Source organism: Hylobates moloch, unplaced genomic scaffold (genome assembly GCF_009828535.3).
Source record: "Hylobates moloch isolate HMO894 unplaced genomic scaffold, HMol_V3 SCAFFOLD_3, whole genome shotgun sequence".
Taxonomy (NCBI): Eukaryota; Metazoa; Chordata; class Mammalia; order Primates; family Hylobatidae; genus Hylobates; species Hylobates moloch.
In genome coordinates, this window is record NW_026652278.1 from 64,662,765 (window position 1) to 64,677,285 (window position 14,521).

Sequence of the window (14,521 nt, forward strand, 5' to 3'; positions counted from 1 at the left end):
TCTTGGTCAAATTCTAGAATACCTGCTTTGGAGTTTCTAACCACCTTAATTAAAGTTTTAGTTCTCTAATAATACATAAAAATTAAATAGCTACATTTTCCCCAATAAGATATTTTACTTACTTTTTATTTTTCAAGGTAAATAAAATTTTTAGAAAGTTTTGTGTTCCCTATTCTCTCCACTTAAGATCCTGGATTTCACTGATATCATTTAACTTCTTTAGTCTTGGAGTTTTTTGTTTTGTTTGTTTTTATTTTTATTTTTTGAGATGGTGTCTCATTCTGTTGCCCAGGCCGGAGTGCAGTGGCATGATCTCGTCTCACTGCAGCCTCCGCCTCCTGGGTTCAAGCGATTCTCCTGCCTCAGCTTCCTTAGTAGCTGAGATTACAGGTGTGTACCACCATGCTTGGCTAATTTTTAAATTTTTTTTTTATTTTTAGTAGAGATAGGGTTTCACCTTGTTGGTCAGGTTGGTCTCGAACTCTTGCCTCAAATGATCCACCCGCCTCAGCCTCCCAAAGTGCTGGGATTACAGGTGTGAGCCACCTCGCCAGGCCTGTTCATTTGTTTTTAGAGAAACATTGTGTTTAATGGTAAAGCTTAGCACACCCCAGCACCAGGAATGGTATATGGAGTCGCAGCAGCAGGGACAGGCAGGTGATCGCCACAGAGCCTCACATGGCGAAGAGGATGAGGAAGGCGACCATCAAACAGAAGAGCCCCATGGCCTCAGACAAGGCAAAGCCCAGAATGGCATAAGAGAAGAGCTGCTGCTTGAGAGATGGGTTCCCGGCATAGCCAATGATCAAGCTGCCAAACACAGTTCCAATGCCAGCCCCGAACCAGCCACACCAACTGTGCCCCAGCACCGATCAACCTGGCTGCTGTGTCAACGTCCCCAGAGACAACACTGGTCTGGAACTTCCATCTGGCCCCTGGAGTAGGGAGCTGCTGTAGGAAGGCTGTTTAGATGAATTCTCTGGGCTATTCAAGAAGGAGGCAGACACAGGCCCGATTAGACCCCTGGTACAACAGCGGATCAGAGCTGGAGAAATGAGTAGTGCCCCAGTGGTCTATATTTTTTCAGTCTCCCAGCTTTAGCCCTTGGTCTCAGCTGTCTTGGAGTATTTTTAAATATGGATTATTTATTCCAAGAGTTCTCACTTAAAAACGTATCTGTATCTACACACACACACACACACACACACACACACACATCTCATACCCAGTCATGTTATCATAATCCATTTAGGTTCTTTTTTTTTTTTTTTTTTTTTTTTTTGTAGCGATGAGGTCTTGGTATGTTGATCAGGCTGGTCTTGAACTCCTGGGCTCAAGAGATCTTACTGCCTTGGTCTCCCAAAGTGCTGGGATTACAGGCATGAGCCACCATGCCCAGCCCTAGATTTTTTAAAAAAAATAAATTTTATTGTGTATATTTAACGTATACAAGGTGATATTATGGGATACATATAGATAATAAAAAGGTTACTATTGTGGAGCAAGTCAATATATCCATTATCTCAGTTACTTTTTTTTGTTTTTATGGCAAGAACAGCTACATCTACTCATTTAGCATGAATCTCATTGACAGTATAATTTTATTACCTAGAACCCTAAGTAATAAAATTAGATCTACATTTTATTAGATCTACCTAAATTAGATCTCTAGACTTCTTCATCCCTCATGTCTAGTATTTTGTCTTCTCTACCTATGTCTTTCCATTTCTTTCTCCCTCACTCCCAGCTCCTGGTAACCACTGTCTGGTTCTCTATCTTTGTATATTTCAATTTTTAAAATGACTCCATATATAAGTGAGATCATGTAATATTTTTCTTTCTGTTTGGCTTATTTCACTTAGTGTAATATTCTCCAGGTTCATCCATGTTGTGGCTAATGGCAAGATCTCGTTCCTTTTTAGTGCTGAATATATGTGTATATATATATGTTGTATACATGTACCAGTTTCTTTATTCATTCATCTGTGGACAGACACTTGGGTTGTTTCCATATCTTGGCTATGGTGGATAATGACACAATGAACATAGGAGTGCAGATATTTTTATGAGGTGGTGATTTCACTGCCTTTTTGTATGTGCCCAGAAGAGGGATTGCTGAGTCCTATGGTAGCTGTATTAGTCCGTTTTCACATTGCTATAAAGAACTACCTGAGACTCGGCAATTTATAAAGAAAAGAGGTTTAGCTGACCCACAGTTCCACAGGCTGTACAGGAAGCATGGCTGGGGAGGCCTCAGGAAACTTACAATCATGGCAGAAGACAAAGGGAAAGCAAGCACATCCTACATGTCTGGAGAAGGAGGAAGAGAATGAAGGGGAGGTATTAGACACTTTTAAACAACCAGATCTCATGAGAACTCACTCAGTATCACGCGAACAGCAAGGGGAAAACCTGCCCCCATGATCCAATCACCTCCCACCAGGCCCCTCCTCCAATGCTGGGGATTACAATTTGATATGAGATTTGGGGAGGGACACAAATCCAAACCATATCAGTAGCATTCATTTACATTTAACTGTATCTGTTGCTCACTACTGTTTTCTCTTTGTCTTCCCCCATCTTGAAATTTCTGCTCTGATTTAAGTTGCCATTTGGGGCCAGACACAGTGGCTCATGTTACGGGATCCTTGAAGGTGCCGCTTCGCCAACTGGAAACCTCTGTGGCTGGTGGCGCCTTTGCATGAGTTTTGCTTGGGCCCACTGGGCTCCTTCCATGTACTTGGCCTGGCAGGCTGTGCTTGACTCACGCTACTGGCCTGGATCCCATGCCTACCAAGGGTGAGCCAGGCACAGAGCAGTAAAGGGTGCGTGAGTGAGTGAGCATGGGGTCTGGCCACTGCACACAGCCAGGCATGCGAGCTGTGGTGGGGTGGTCAGCTCCAGGTGCCAGCATGGGTGCTGGCTCCCTGCAAGGCTGCAGCTGGACTAGGCATACTACAAGTGGCCTCCAGTGTGGGCACCTGGGAATGCAGTGGTGCCCGGAAGCTTGGGGAATGCCAGGAACCACAGAGCCCCAAACAGGGTGTCACAGCCCTGGCTTGGGGAGCTCCTAGGTCTGAGCGCCCCAAAGGGCTGCAGCTCTTCTCTCCTTCTCGTGGTCCACAATGTGGCAATCCAGGGGGTGGGTGTGTTTCAGCCCTGTTTGTGTTACAGCTCTTTCAGTCCTGCCATTTGGCTGGGTCCTGAGTTCTTGTCCTGTGTCCAGGAAGAATGAGGCACATGGATAATTGGAGGGTGAGCAAGGTGAAGAGGTGATTTATTGAGCAATAGTGCAGCTCTCAGGAGACCTAAAGTGGGTAACTCCTTTCTGCAGGGAGGTTGTCCCGACAGGTGCAGCTCTCAGCAGAGAGGAGACCTGGAGTGGGTAGTTCCTATTCACAGGCAGGTTGTCCCGATGTCTCTGTGAGTCTGGTTGAGTCCGGGGTTTTTATAGGCTTCAGAAGGGAGGAAGTGTGTGCTGATTGTTTCATGGGCGGCCATGGGTGGGCCTGGAAAAAACACCATTAAGTTCTTGCTCTGGGCTGTGGACTCTACCCAGAACTGACAGCCTGGCCCTATGCTTTAGGCCATCCACGGCTTGAATGTGGGGCTTCACCAGGGACCTGCCCCTTTCCACCCAGGAGTCTATCTGCCTCCTGCCACCATCTACATGTCATCCATGGCACCCAGGCTGTTCCTGCTGAGGCCTGGCAGGCCAGCAGGCCCATGCTGAGCCACACTCAGCCCCACCTCAGCCTCCCTCCAAGGCTTGTTTGTGCCCAGAGTCTGGAGGGGGCTGAGGCGGCAGGAGGCTGGCATATCAGCACCATCCCAAGCATGTGCACACCTGGCCAGGTCATGAGAGTACCCAAGCTTGGCCACAACTTTGCTCCATAATTGGAGCAGGCACTGGGAGCAGGAAGAAGCCAGGCAGTGAGAGCAGGCACTTCGGAGCCTGCAGGGCAGGGGGCTTCCCGGGCCCCTGAGAGTGCAGGGATGCTTGGGTCTGCAGCTGTGGCTGGGCAGCTGCAGTTGTGCCTGGTTTGGCAGGGCTCCCACCCCACCAACTCGGAAGGAGGTGGGGCTCCCATCCGTTCCTGGCTCCCACAGCTCTGTGGAGCACGTAGCCCTGGCTGAGCTACAGAGATGGAGTCTCTCTCTCTGTAGGCCAGGCTGGAGTGCAGTGGTACAATCTCAGCTCACTGCAACCTCCGCCTCTCAGGTTCGAGCGATTCTCATGCCTCTGCCTCCCGAGTAGCTGGGATTACAGGTACATGCCACCACACCTGGCTAATTTTTTGTATTTTTAGTAGAGACAGGGTTTCATCATACTGGTCAGGCTGGTCTTGAACTCCTGACCTCGTGATCTGCCTGCCTTAGCCTCCCAAAGTGCTGTGGGTTACAGGCATGAGCCACCACACCTGGCCGCATTTTATATTTTTTAAAAACCCAGAAAATCTTATTGGAAGCTTATGTTCCATTGGCCAGAACTGTGTCATCCAGCAAGGGGAGCTGATAATGAGTACATTTTTCTCTTCCAGTCTCCATAGTGGAGTCAGAGAAGGGAACGGATGGAAATGGGGCTGAGTAGCCAGCGAACAGCAGCTGCTACATTTCTTCATCTTGGATTTCGCCTCCATGTCTCTTCTCTTTCCTTTCAGATTCCCACTTCTTTGTGTTTTTGCTCTATACTGCAAGATGTCTCTCTCACAATGTCTTCCAGACCACTGATTCAATTCCCAGCATTTACTGCCTTCTAATGAATTGCTATATTTGAAAGTCATGTATTTTGGTTTGCAAGAATCTTTTTGAGTGTACTCTGATCACATCTTGAGAGTTCCCATGCCCTTTTCCCTCCTTTTTCTTTGAGGTTCTTTTCTGCCTTTCCTACTAGTTCACCTAGGGCTTCCTCCTTCGTGTTACCGAGTCCTCTTAAACAGGTGCGATTTTTCTTTACTTGCTCATGTTTTTTTCCTCTTGGTTCCCCATAGGGACAAGGCTGTTGATATTTCTAGAGTAGGGCAAAACCAGTAAGTGCTGGAAGATCATTTACTTTGTGTTCTCCTGGGCCCATGGCGAGGGAAGGGTCTGGCAAACTGTCACTTCTTCACTCTCTCCATCCCAGTTGTTCTTAGAGTCTCACAGCCAGCTAGGATCCATCAGTCAGCAAGTGCAGTTTCCCTTGCTCCACAGAGGTCAGGTGGGTAGGGCAGGCCCCAAGGACCACGCACAGCCTGCATCAGAAGCAGCCCCTCCCCGAGAAGAGTTCTGCTGGTGGGGTCATCTCCAGGCACCAGAAATTCCCTGCCATCTGATGCCTTCTCTCTGCTGGCCTTTCAGCTCTCGCTCAGGAGACAGAAACCCCAAACCTGTTCTTGTCCTTGGAGAGGTAGGGGCTCTCCTGGTCTTCAGGTACACCTCAGGGCTTCCTGATTATGTTACCCAAAGAGTGAGTGAACTGACAGGGTAAGGGAGGTGAGGAACACTGGCATTTAATGCTTCATCATGGGACTTTCAGGATCAGTGGAGCCATATTTATATAGATTTGACTGTTGCTTAATGCTTCGATATTTGCTGTACAAACAGATGTTGTAAATCCAAGTGCATCTTTCCTGTTTCCCAAAACGGGCCTAGCAAGGCTTCTCTGGAGGCATTCTGTCAGGAATTTGATTGAATTAGATGAGTGTGTTGTGAATAGAGTTCAAACAAAAGGATGGTATAGGAAATAAAAGAATGCATCACATGGTAAGGGCGAGTTTGTTTCAGGCTCAGTTGCATGATTCGTATGCACACTGTGCTGTAGTATATCATACATTTCCGGGTAATGTTAAAAACATATGAGCAATGCTAAGTTAGAGGACGTTCTGGGGGCAGTTGACGTGCCTTCCCGAGAGAGTGAAATTGGAGGGAGTTTAGATCCTTTACTAAAAGAAGTCTATGACCCCTCTAGCTCCAGCTGACTTTAATTACAAGGTACCCTCACAGCAGTTACACTGCACTATAACTAACCACTAAATAGTAAGGTGAAACCGTGCACCCACAGTGAATTTTTCAGCAGCCCCCAGCAGTGGTCTTTACTCAGCCCCCCTACTTCTATCCCCCAGGAATTCAAGGCTGACTTGGTTTCTGTGCCGTTGTTGTGAAATGCTCAGGGTTGTTTGCTCTGGCAGAGTGAGAAACTTTGGGCAAAAAATCTGAGAGTGTCTCCTCCTGGGTAAACCTGGGAGAATCCTTCCTGTCTTTTTCTCCACACAGAGTGATTATGATGACCCATGAGAAAGAAAAACAATGGTTCAGTCGACACATGTTGTAACCGAAGATTATATTTTGTTAATGAAGCGCCTTCTGTTTTTTCTGAACAAGGCTGAGAGGGATTTGGGTGTGTAAGATAGAAAGTAGGTGCTGCCGCTGAGCTGAGCTCAGTAAACAGGAACAAGGAAGTTAAAATGCCGTGAGGGAAAATATAGGAAGTAGGAGAAAGCCAGAAAGTCTGGGAGCAGAGAACTGACGCCTCCCGGAGACCCAACAAGATTGTCATCAAATGGTGACTGAATTTCAGGGGAAGCCTGGGGAAGGACAGAATTCTGCTGAACTCTGCAGAAGTCTTCAGCTGCCAGAAGTCTGAGGTGGGACTGCCAGAGAGTCAGCCCTCATGGTTGAGGGGACAGCTGGCTTCCATGTTTAATGAGCACCTATCTGTGTCCGGCACCCCCAGGCACCCAGACACTGGGGTGGCATCTGGAAGTAAGATGATTCTTTCCACCCACAGTGCTGACAATCCAGCAAGGAAGGGGCACTCTCCGAGTAAATCTGCACTTGGAAAGTGCTCTAATATATGAGGTGGAGGTGCTTTGTCAACTGCAAACTGTGAAATCCACCTTTAAGGGCTGCTGGCGTCCCATAGCAACCAGCACATGGCCAGACGCTATGGTTCGTTTACTGCTGCTCATGAACCAGCAGATCCATGTGTGTTTTCGAACATAAAAACCTTCCAGCCCCTCTTTTGCCCACCTTCCTCTATAGCCACAGGCTCAAACCCAGACCCCATTTCAGTGTGCCCTAGTACTCTATCCTTGGTACCCTCAGACTGCCCTGGGAGCACAGCTGACTTCCCTGAGGCTCCTGTCCCCCAGCAGCACCCAACCTTTCCCAGAGCAGCTGCCCTGCCCTCCTGAGTGACAGGTGGAGCTGCTCGGGGCATGATGCCCAGGCACCGGGGCATCCAACCTCTTCCAGTGTGAGTCAGGCAGGCCTGGTCCAACATCCCATCAGCCAGTGCTCCCCAGCTGCTTCCCCGGAATGCCTGGCTGAACCCCAACAAGGCCAGCCCCTGCAGGCAGATGGCTCTGAGACTCTTCCTCTGTCAAAGCTCTGCAAGATGTCCGGGCGCAGTGGCTCATGCCTATAATCTCGGCACTTTGGGAGTCCAAGGCGGGTGGATCACCTGAGGTCGGGAGTTTGAGACCCGCCTGGCCAACATGGCGAAACCCCATCTCTACTAAAAATACAAAAGTCAGCCAGGTGTAGTGGTGGGCGCCTGTAATCCCAGCTACTTGGAAGGCTGAAGCAGGAGAATCGCTTGAGCCCGGGAGGCGGAGGTTGTGGTGAGTAGAGATTGCGCCACTACTGCACTCCAGCCTGGGTGACAGACAGAGACTCTGTCCGCATCCCCCCTGCCCACAAAAAAAAAAAAAAAAAAAAAAAAAAAAAAGCTCTGCAAGACCAGCATGGAGTCTCGTCATCTGGAAAGGCCCCTCTCCTGTGGAGATAAGAGGTGTGAATGGCATTTTCTCAGCCTGCCAGCCACCTGGCATTGGCTACTTACAAGAATCTCTTAATTGGAAAATGTGCAAAGGATAAAAACAGGAAATTTTCAGAAGTGTATATCCTCAACCTCACTAATCATCATAGACATGAAAATTAAACAGGATATTTTTCATTTAGAAAACATTTTATTGTGCAATACAGCACATAAATAGAAGAGGACATAAACTTAAATATATAGCCGTGAGCAACACACCGCCCTTTTAGCTTGAGTTTCTCTATCCACTCATGTGGATGTTGGACACAATTATGTCTAAAGATCCTCCCAGCTCTGGGACCTCTTGAATCATCACTACTGTCAGTCTTGGTTTACTGCTAATTCCCTCAATGACCTGGGGAAATAGTCTAACCTATTTTCTCATTTGTAATTGGGCATACAAACAGCTACCCACCCTGCCTCACAGCACTGATTTAGGTGGGTCCAAAAAGATTAAAAGCTTTTTTTTGGGTGTAATAAACTATCAAGCAATCCAAATAATTTTGACAGAGAAAGCCAGCCAGAAGACAGATACCTTATGAGGGTGGATGCCAAGTACAGGGCCAGCCCTTGGCTGTCAGGAAGGCAAGTGGCTCTGGGGGTCTCTGAGGCTTTCCCTCTGAAGGTGAGGGAAGGCTTTCCTTCTGAAGTTGAGGGAAGATTTTCCCTCTACTCTCTGAGGGTTTCATACACACACACACACACACACACACACACACACACACACACACACTGCCGAAAAATGAACAAGTCCCAAAAGATGCGCAGTTGCACCTGGGGTCCAGGCTGGGAAACTAGTCATATGGGAGAAGAATGAACATCTGCATTTTTTTTTTTTTTTTTTTTTTTTTTAGACAGAGGCTTCCTCTGTTGCCCAGGCTGGACTGCAGTGGCGTGATCTTGGCCCACTGCAACCTCTGCCTCCCGGGTACAAGTGATTCTTGTGCCTCAGCCTCCAGAGTGAGATTACAGGCACCCACCACCATGCCTGGCTAATTTTTGTATTTTTAGCAGAGACAGGGTTTCATCAGGTTGGCCAGGCTGGTCTCGAGCTCCTGACCTCAAATGATCTGCCCACTTCGGCCTCCCAAAGTGCTGGGATTACAGGCATGAGCCACCATACCTGGCCTGACATCTGCATGTTTCTATTTGAGGAAAAATCCCTTCCACCTTTTTCTTTTATAGAGGTGTGACCTCATCCTTACAAATAGAGGTACAATATGTTTTGGGAAATAGTTATTATTATATTGAACTTACTGTTGTGTGTCCTGCCCCACATACCCTCCCAGTGGTGGGTAATATGTAATTACCCACCCAGTGGTGGGTAATGATGTAATATTACATATTACATAATGAAATGGCCCAGCACCCCTATGCTTAGTGACCCGCTAGCCTTCCCCAACTCATGCACCCAGCCATCACCCAGGGACAGTGCACAATCAGAGCCTGTTGCCTCAAAAAGGCTCACTGGACACAGTAGAACTCTAATAGGCTCTGCCAGCTCCTGATCGCATTCCCAGCCCTAGGACCCAGCCTGGAGTGACCATCTCCCGTAGGATATACCCACTTGCCAGGTTCAGGACCCTCTAGTTTGGTTCTGTCATCTGGCCTGGGCCATTGTCCCCAGGACTCCCCAGATGTCCCCTTCTAAAGGCTGAAGATAGTTCCTCTGTGGGTTCCATAGGCTTCATATACCTGCTGGTATCACCTCTCTGCTCTCCCAACCACTGATGGGGATAAAGGCCCAGAAAGCCTGCTGAAGTCTCAGAACTTAAAGAACCTGACTTATGTCCCACTTCCACCCCCAAACACACAGACAGAGCCTCAGGGTATGAAGAGCAGTTCCCAGCACACTCAATAGCTTTCTACATTACCTTCAATGACTGCACAGGGCTCACAGCATGGTTATGCCAATCATCCAGTAATAGACATCGTAGTTGGTCAGTTAGGTCATCATGAGGCCATCCACTCTCCCCATCTGGTGGTCAGGAGCAGCCTTTCAGCAGGGAGAGCAGGGGACAGGAGGAAGGACAGGAGTCCTGGGGTGGGGGCTGCAAGGACGGCTATTCAGTAGCCAAAGGTAAGAATGGGCCTAGGGATGCATGGAAGAGGATCTGGGCAGTCGGCCTTCTGTGGGGGCAGCGGTGGGGGCTGCAGAAAGGAAGCCAGAAGGAGCAGGGCTTTTAGAAGCAGCTCTCCAGGGGATTTCCAAAACAGGAAGCCACTGGGGTGACCCAGGCCCTTCTGAGTAATGAGCATTTTGCATGTCCTTGGAGGCTGTTGTCCCGAATCCCCTTGGGCCCAAAGTCACTAAAGTGTGCCCATCACCCCATGCAGGACCCTAAGAGGTGTGATCATAGCCTAGCCTGGTTGTTTGACAATCACTGCAGAATAAGTTGTATAATTTGCAAAGTCAAGCACAAAACATAAATAATCACTGTTGTCTTTAATTTTCCTCTTAAGTATAGAACATAAAACTTTGAGGAGGTTGCTTTCAACTTCAAAAGAATTAGGAACTAGTGCCATGGGATAGCATTTCCCGAGGTACATTTCAAGATATGCTAGTTCCTTGAGATGTTAATGGCTGGTGTCTGGGGAAAATGTTGTGTCCTCAAATACAGTTGAGAGAGGCTACACATCCTTCTTTCCTCTTAGAGACACACAACACTGTATCCGTTCTCACTAAAGGCCATGAAGAAGTCCTGCAGTATTTCCCAGACTTATTTAATGGATCCTTTTTTAAAACAAACAAACAAACACTTAAAATCTCTTGGAACTACTATTTTGCAGTAACCTGCCTCTCCATGTAAAGTTTCAACTCCAACCAGTATTGAACTGCCAATATTTGAGCTGAGTGTATTGTTCCAATTTGCTTTTTAACCACTTAATTAAATGATTTTATTCTAACATAGCTGGGGCTACAACTGCATCGGAGTAAAAAGCACATTGCTTGCTGGGTCAGGGGGCACTTTAACTTCCTTTTTTTTTTTTTTTTGTGAGACGGAGTCTCGCTCTGTCGCCCAGGCTGGAGTGCAGTGGCGCGATCTTAGCTCACTGCAACCTCCGCCTCCCGGGTTCAAGCGATTCTCCTGCCTCAGCCTCCTGAGTAGTTGGGACTACAGGCACCCGCCACCATGCCCAGCTAATTTTTTGTATTTTTAGTAGAGATGGGGTTTCACTGTGTTATCCAGGATGGTCTCGATCTCCTGATCCGCCCACCTCAGCCTTCCAAAGTGCCGGGATTGCAGATGTAAGCCACTGTGCCTGGCCCACTTTAACTTCTTAATAGAGAAAAATCAGTTTACTTCTCTGAACTTCAGTTTCCTCACTTGCCAAATTCCATGGGTTGTGAGATTTAAGAGGTAATTATGTGAAAGCCCCCAGCTCAATGCCTGATGCTAAAGAAATAACTGGTAAAGAATGAATATAGAGCCTTGGGAGTTGAAAGACAGAAGTCATGGAAAACTTGGACAACGGTAGTCCTTTTTCTTTTTCTCCTTTCCCTTTCCCTTTTCCTTTCCTTTCCTTTTTCTTTTATCTCCTCTCCTCTCTTCTCCTTTCCTTTCTTTTCCTTTCCTCCCTTCTTTCTCTTTCTTTTTTAGAGATGAGGTCTCACTATGTTGCCCAGGCTGGTGTCAAACTCCTGGCCTCAAGCAATCCTCCCGCCTCAGCCTCTCAAAGTGTTGGAATTACAGGCTTGAGCCACTGTGCCCAGTGAAGTCCCTTTTCTTTCTTTCTTTTTTTTGGCGGGGGGGTTGTTTTGTTTTGTTTTTTTACTCATCACTCTACTAATGAGGATGAAGTCCCATTTCAAGAATAAATATATAGATTCAAAATTGCAGTATTTGCGGGGAAGAACTAGGGGAAGAGGTAAAGAAGAGGATGGGTATTTGAGTTCCTTTTTTTTTTTTAAAGGATCTGTGATGCTGGGCGTGACTCACTCCTGTAATCCCAGCACTTTGGGAGGCCGAGGTGGGTGGATCACGAGGTCAGGAGCTCAAGACCAGCCTGGCCAAGATGGTAAAATGCTGTCTGTACTAAAAATACAAAAATTAGCCTGTCACAGTGGCAGATGCCTGTAATCCCAGCTACTCGGGAGGCTGAGGCAGGAGAATCACTTGAACCCAGGTAGCAGAGGTTGCAGTGAGCTGAGATCGCGCCACTGCACTCCAGCCTCAGTGACAGAGCAAGACCCCATCTCAAAAAAAAAAAAAGAAAGATCTATGAATGTAACAGTTAGCTTTTGCTGTAAAACAAATTACCCCAGAATTTAGTGCCTTAGCACAACAATCATGTGTTAGTTCGTAATTCTGTGGGTTGACAAATTTGGGCTGGGCTCAGCTGGGTGGTTCTGCTGGTCTTGCCTGGATCCACTCACATGGATATAGTTAGCAGTTGGGCTGATGGGCTGGATGGGCTAAAATGGTTTCACTCACATGTCAGGCAGTTGGTGGCTGTCAGCAAGGAGCCATGGCTCTACTTCATGTGGTCTCTCCAGCAGGCTAGCTCAGAATTGTTCTCAGGACAAGTCAAGGCATTTGATTCCTAGGCTTAGAACTCAAACCTCACTTCCATCACATTCTACTGGTGAAAACAAGACAGAAGTGCAGCATAGATTCACAAGGTGGAGAAATAGATTCTACCTCTTGATAGAAGCTGTAAGGAGTTCATGGTCATTTAAAATCTCCCAAATAGGCCAGGCGTGGTGGCTTATGCCTGTAATCCCAGCACTTTGGGAGGCCAAGGTGGGTGGATTATGAGGTCAGGAGATTGAGACCATCCTGGCTAACATGGTGAAAACCCCATCTCTACTAAAAATTACGGGTGGTGGCAGGCACCTGTATCCCACTACTTGGGAGGCTAGGCAGGAGAAGGCTGAAGGAGGCGGACTTGCAGCCAATGGATGATTTTCTGTGCTGCCTCCACTTGACCTCTCAGGACATAGTAGAAGCCTTGGCGCAGGTTGGAAGGGGAGTTCCCAGGACACTTAATCCTTTCCCACATCTCTTTCTCCTTCTCCAAGCATCCCTGTCCCCTCACTGGCCTTGTTTTCCTTCTTCCTTACTGACTGTACCTTCTCTGTTTTCTTTGCTGCCTCTCTCCTTCTCAATGTAGGAGGTCCCAGGGTTGGCCTTTGTCTCTCTTTTCTCTTCTTGCTATACTTTCTCCCTAGATGACCTCATATAGGCCAAGGTTTAAATGGATCAAATGACTCTCAAATCTATATCATCCAACCCAAACCTCACCTCTGAGCCCCCCAGACAACTGCACCTGGATTTTGAAAAGACGTCTCAAAAAATAAAATGGCCAAACAAAGAAATTGCATTTTGTTTTAAAGTATATGTGCTGCTGAAACAAGCATAACAGTAATTTGAGTTTTGGCCTAACCTCCCCTGCCACTCTTCTTTATCTCTCTTGCCTTTGTAAATGACAGCAACATCTACCAAGGGATCATCCTTGGTTTCTCTTTTTCTCACACTCCACACCCAAAGCATCAGTAAGCCCTGCTGGCTCTACCTGTAATGTATATCCCCAATGCAACTGCTTGTTACTATTTCCGATACTGTCCTCCTAGTCCAAGTCAAAACCTTCTTGCACTAGGACTGCTGCAACGGCCTCCTAACCAGTCTTCCTCCTCCCTCCCCTTCTGTAGGTTTCCCCAACTCCTGTCCATCCTCCATACAGGAGCCTGCCAAAGCACAGATCAGATTCCGTATCACCTTCCTGCTTCAAACCTACCAATGGCCCTCAGTGAAACTAGAAATAAATCTAAACCATTTTCTAAAGCCAAAGGCTCTTTCATATGTCTCTGACCTTGCCTCCTTCCACTCTCTCAGGAACCCCTTGCATGAGCCACACAGATCTCTCCAAGGCCTTTCCTGTCTCCTGCCTTTGCACTTGCTGTTTCTTCCACTTAAAAGCTCTGCTCTCAGATCTTTAGCAGGGATCCATATCTGAAATTATACTTTTCTGTTTTTTTTTTTTTTTTTTTTCAGGCAAGGTCTTGCTCTGTTGCCCAGGCTGGAAGGTAGTGTTGCAATCATAGCTCACTGAAGCCTCAAACTCCTGGGCTCAAGCAATCTTCCTGCCAGTGACTCCTGAGTAGCTGGAACTGCAGGCATGCACCACTGTGCCCGGATGGTTTAAAACATTTGTTTTTGTAGAGACAGGGTCTCACTTTGTTGCCCAGGCTGGTCTCCAACTCCTGGCCTTAAGCCATCCTCTCACCTCAGCCTCCCAAAGTGCTGGGAAACTTTGCGGGCTGAAATGATACCTTTCATGTGTCTGTTTTCATGTGTTGCATGCTCCTACAACCCCTCACTCTCCAACAGAATAGAACAGAAGCTCTTGTTTATCTTGTGTATCTTGTTTGCAGTTGTATCCTCAGAGCCTGGGCAGGACTTGACTCATAGGAGAAGCTCGTTGTGTATTTGCTGACTCATCTATTGACTGTGAGAATTATAGCTAAGATTGTTAGAGCTGGAAGAGAAACAGGCCAACCTCATTGTTCCACAGGTGGGGAAACAGAGGCACAGACAGAGACCTTTGCCCAGTGGCATGAATACAGACATACCCAAGTCAAATTGGTCATGCATAATTGTTAGCTTCTTTTTCACAAACTGTAATAGCCATTAAAAGGAAGGGTTAGTCATTTCCCCCTAAATCTCACTGTCAAGTTATGAAAACATATCTCAGGACGGATTCTGCTGCCCATACAAA

General features: G+C 47.2%; 1 pseudogene; it reads right to left on the bottom strand.

The window, feature by feature from the left end:
• Positions 1-615: 615 nt before the first annotated feature.
• Positions 616-4,091, bottom strand: LOC116480723 (ATP synthase F(0) complex subunit C1, mitochondrial-like; annotated as a pseudogene).
• Positions 4,092-14,521: the final 10,430 nt, after the last annotated feature.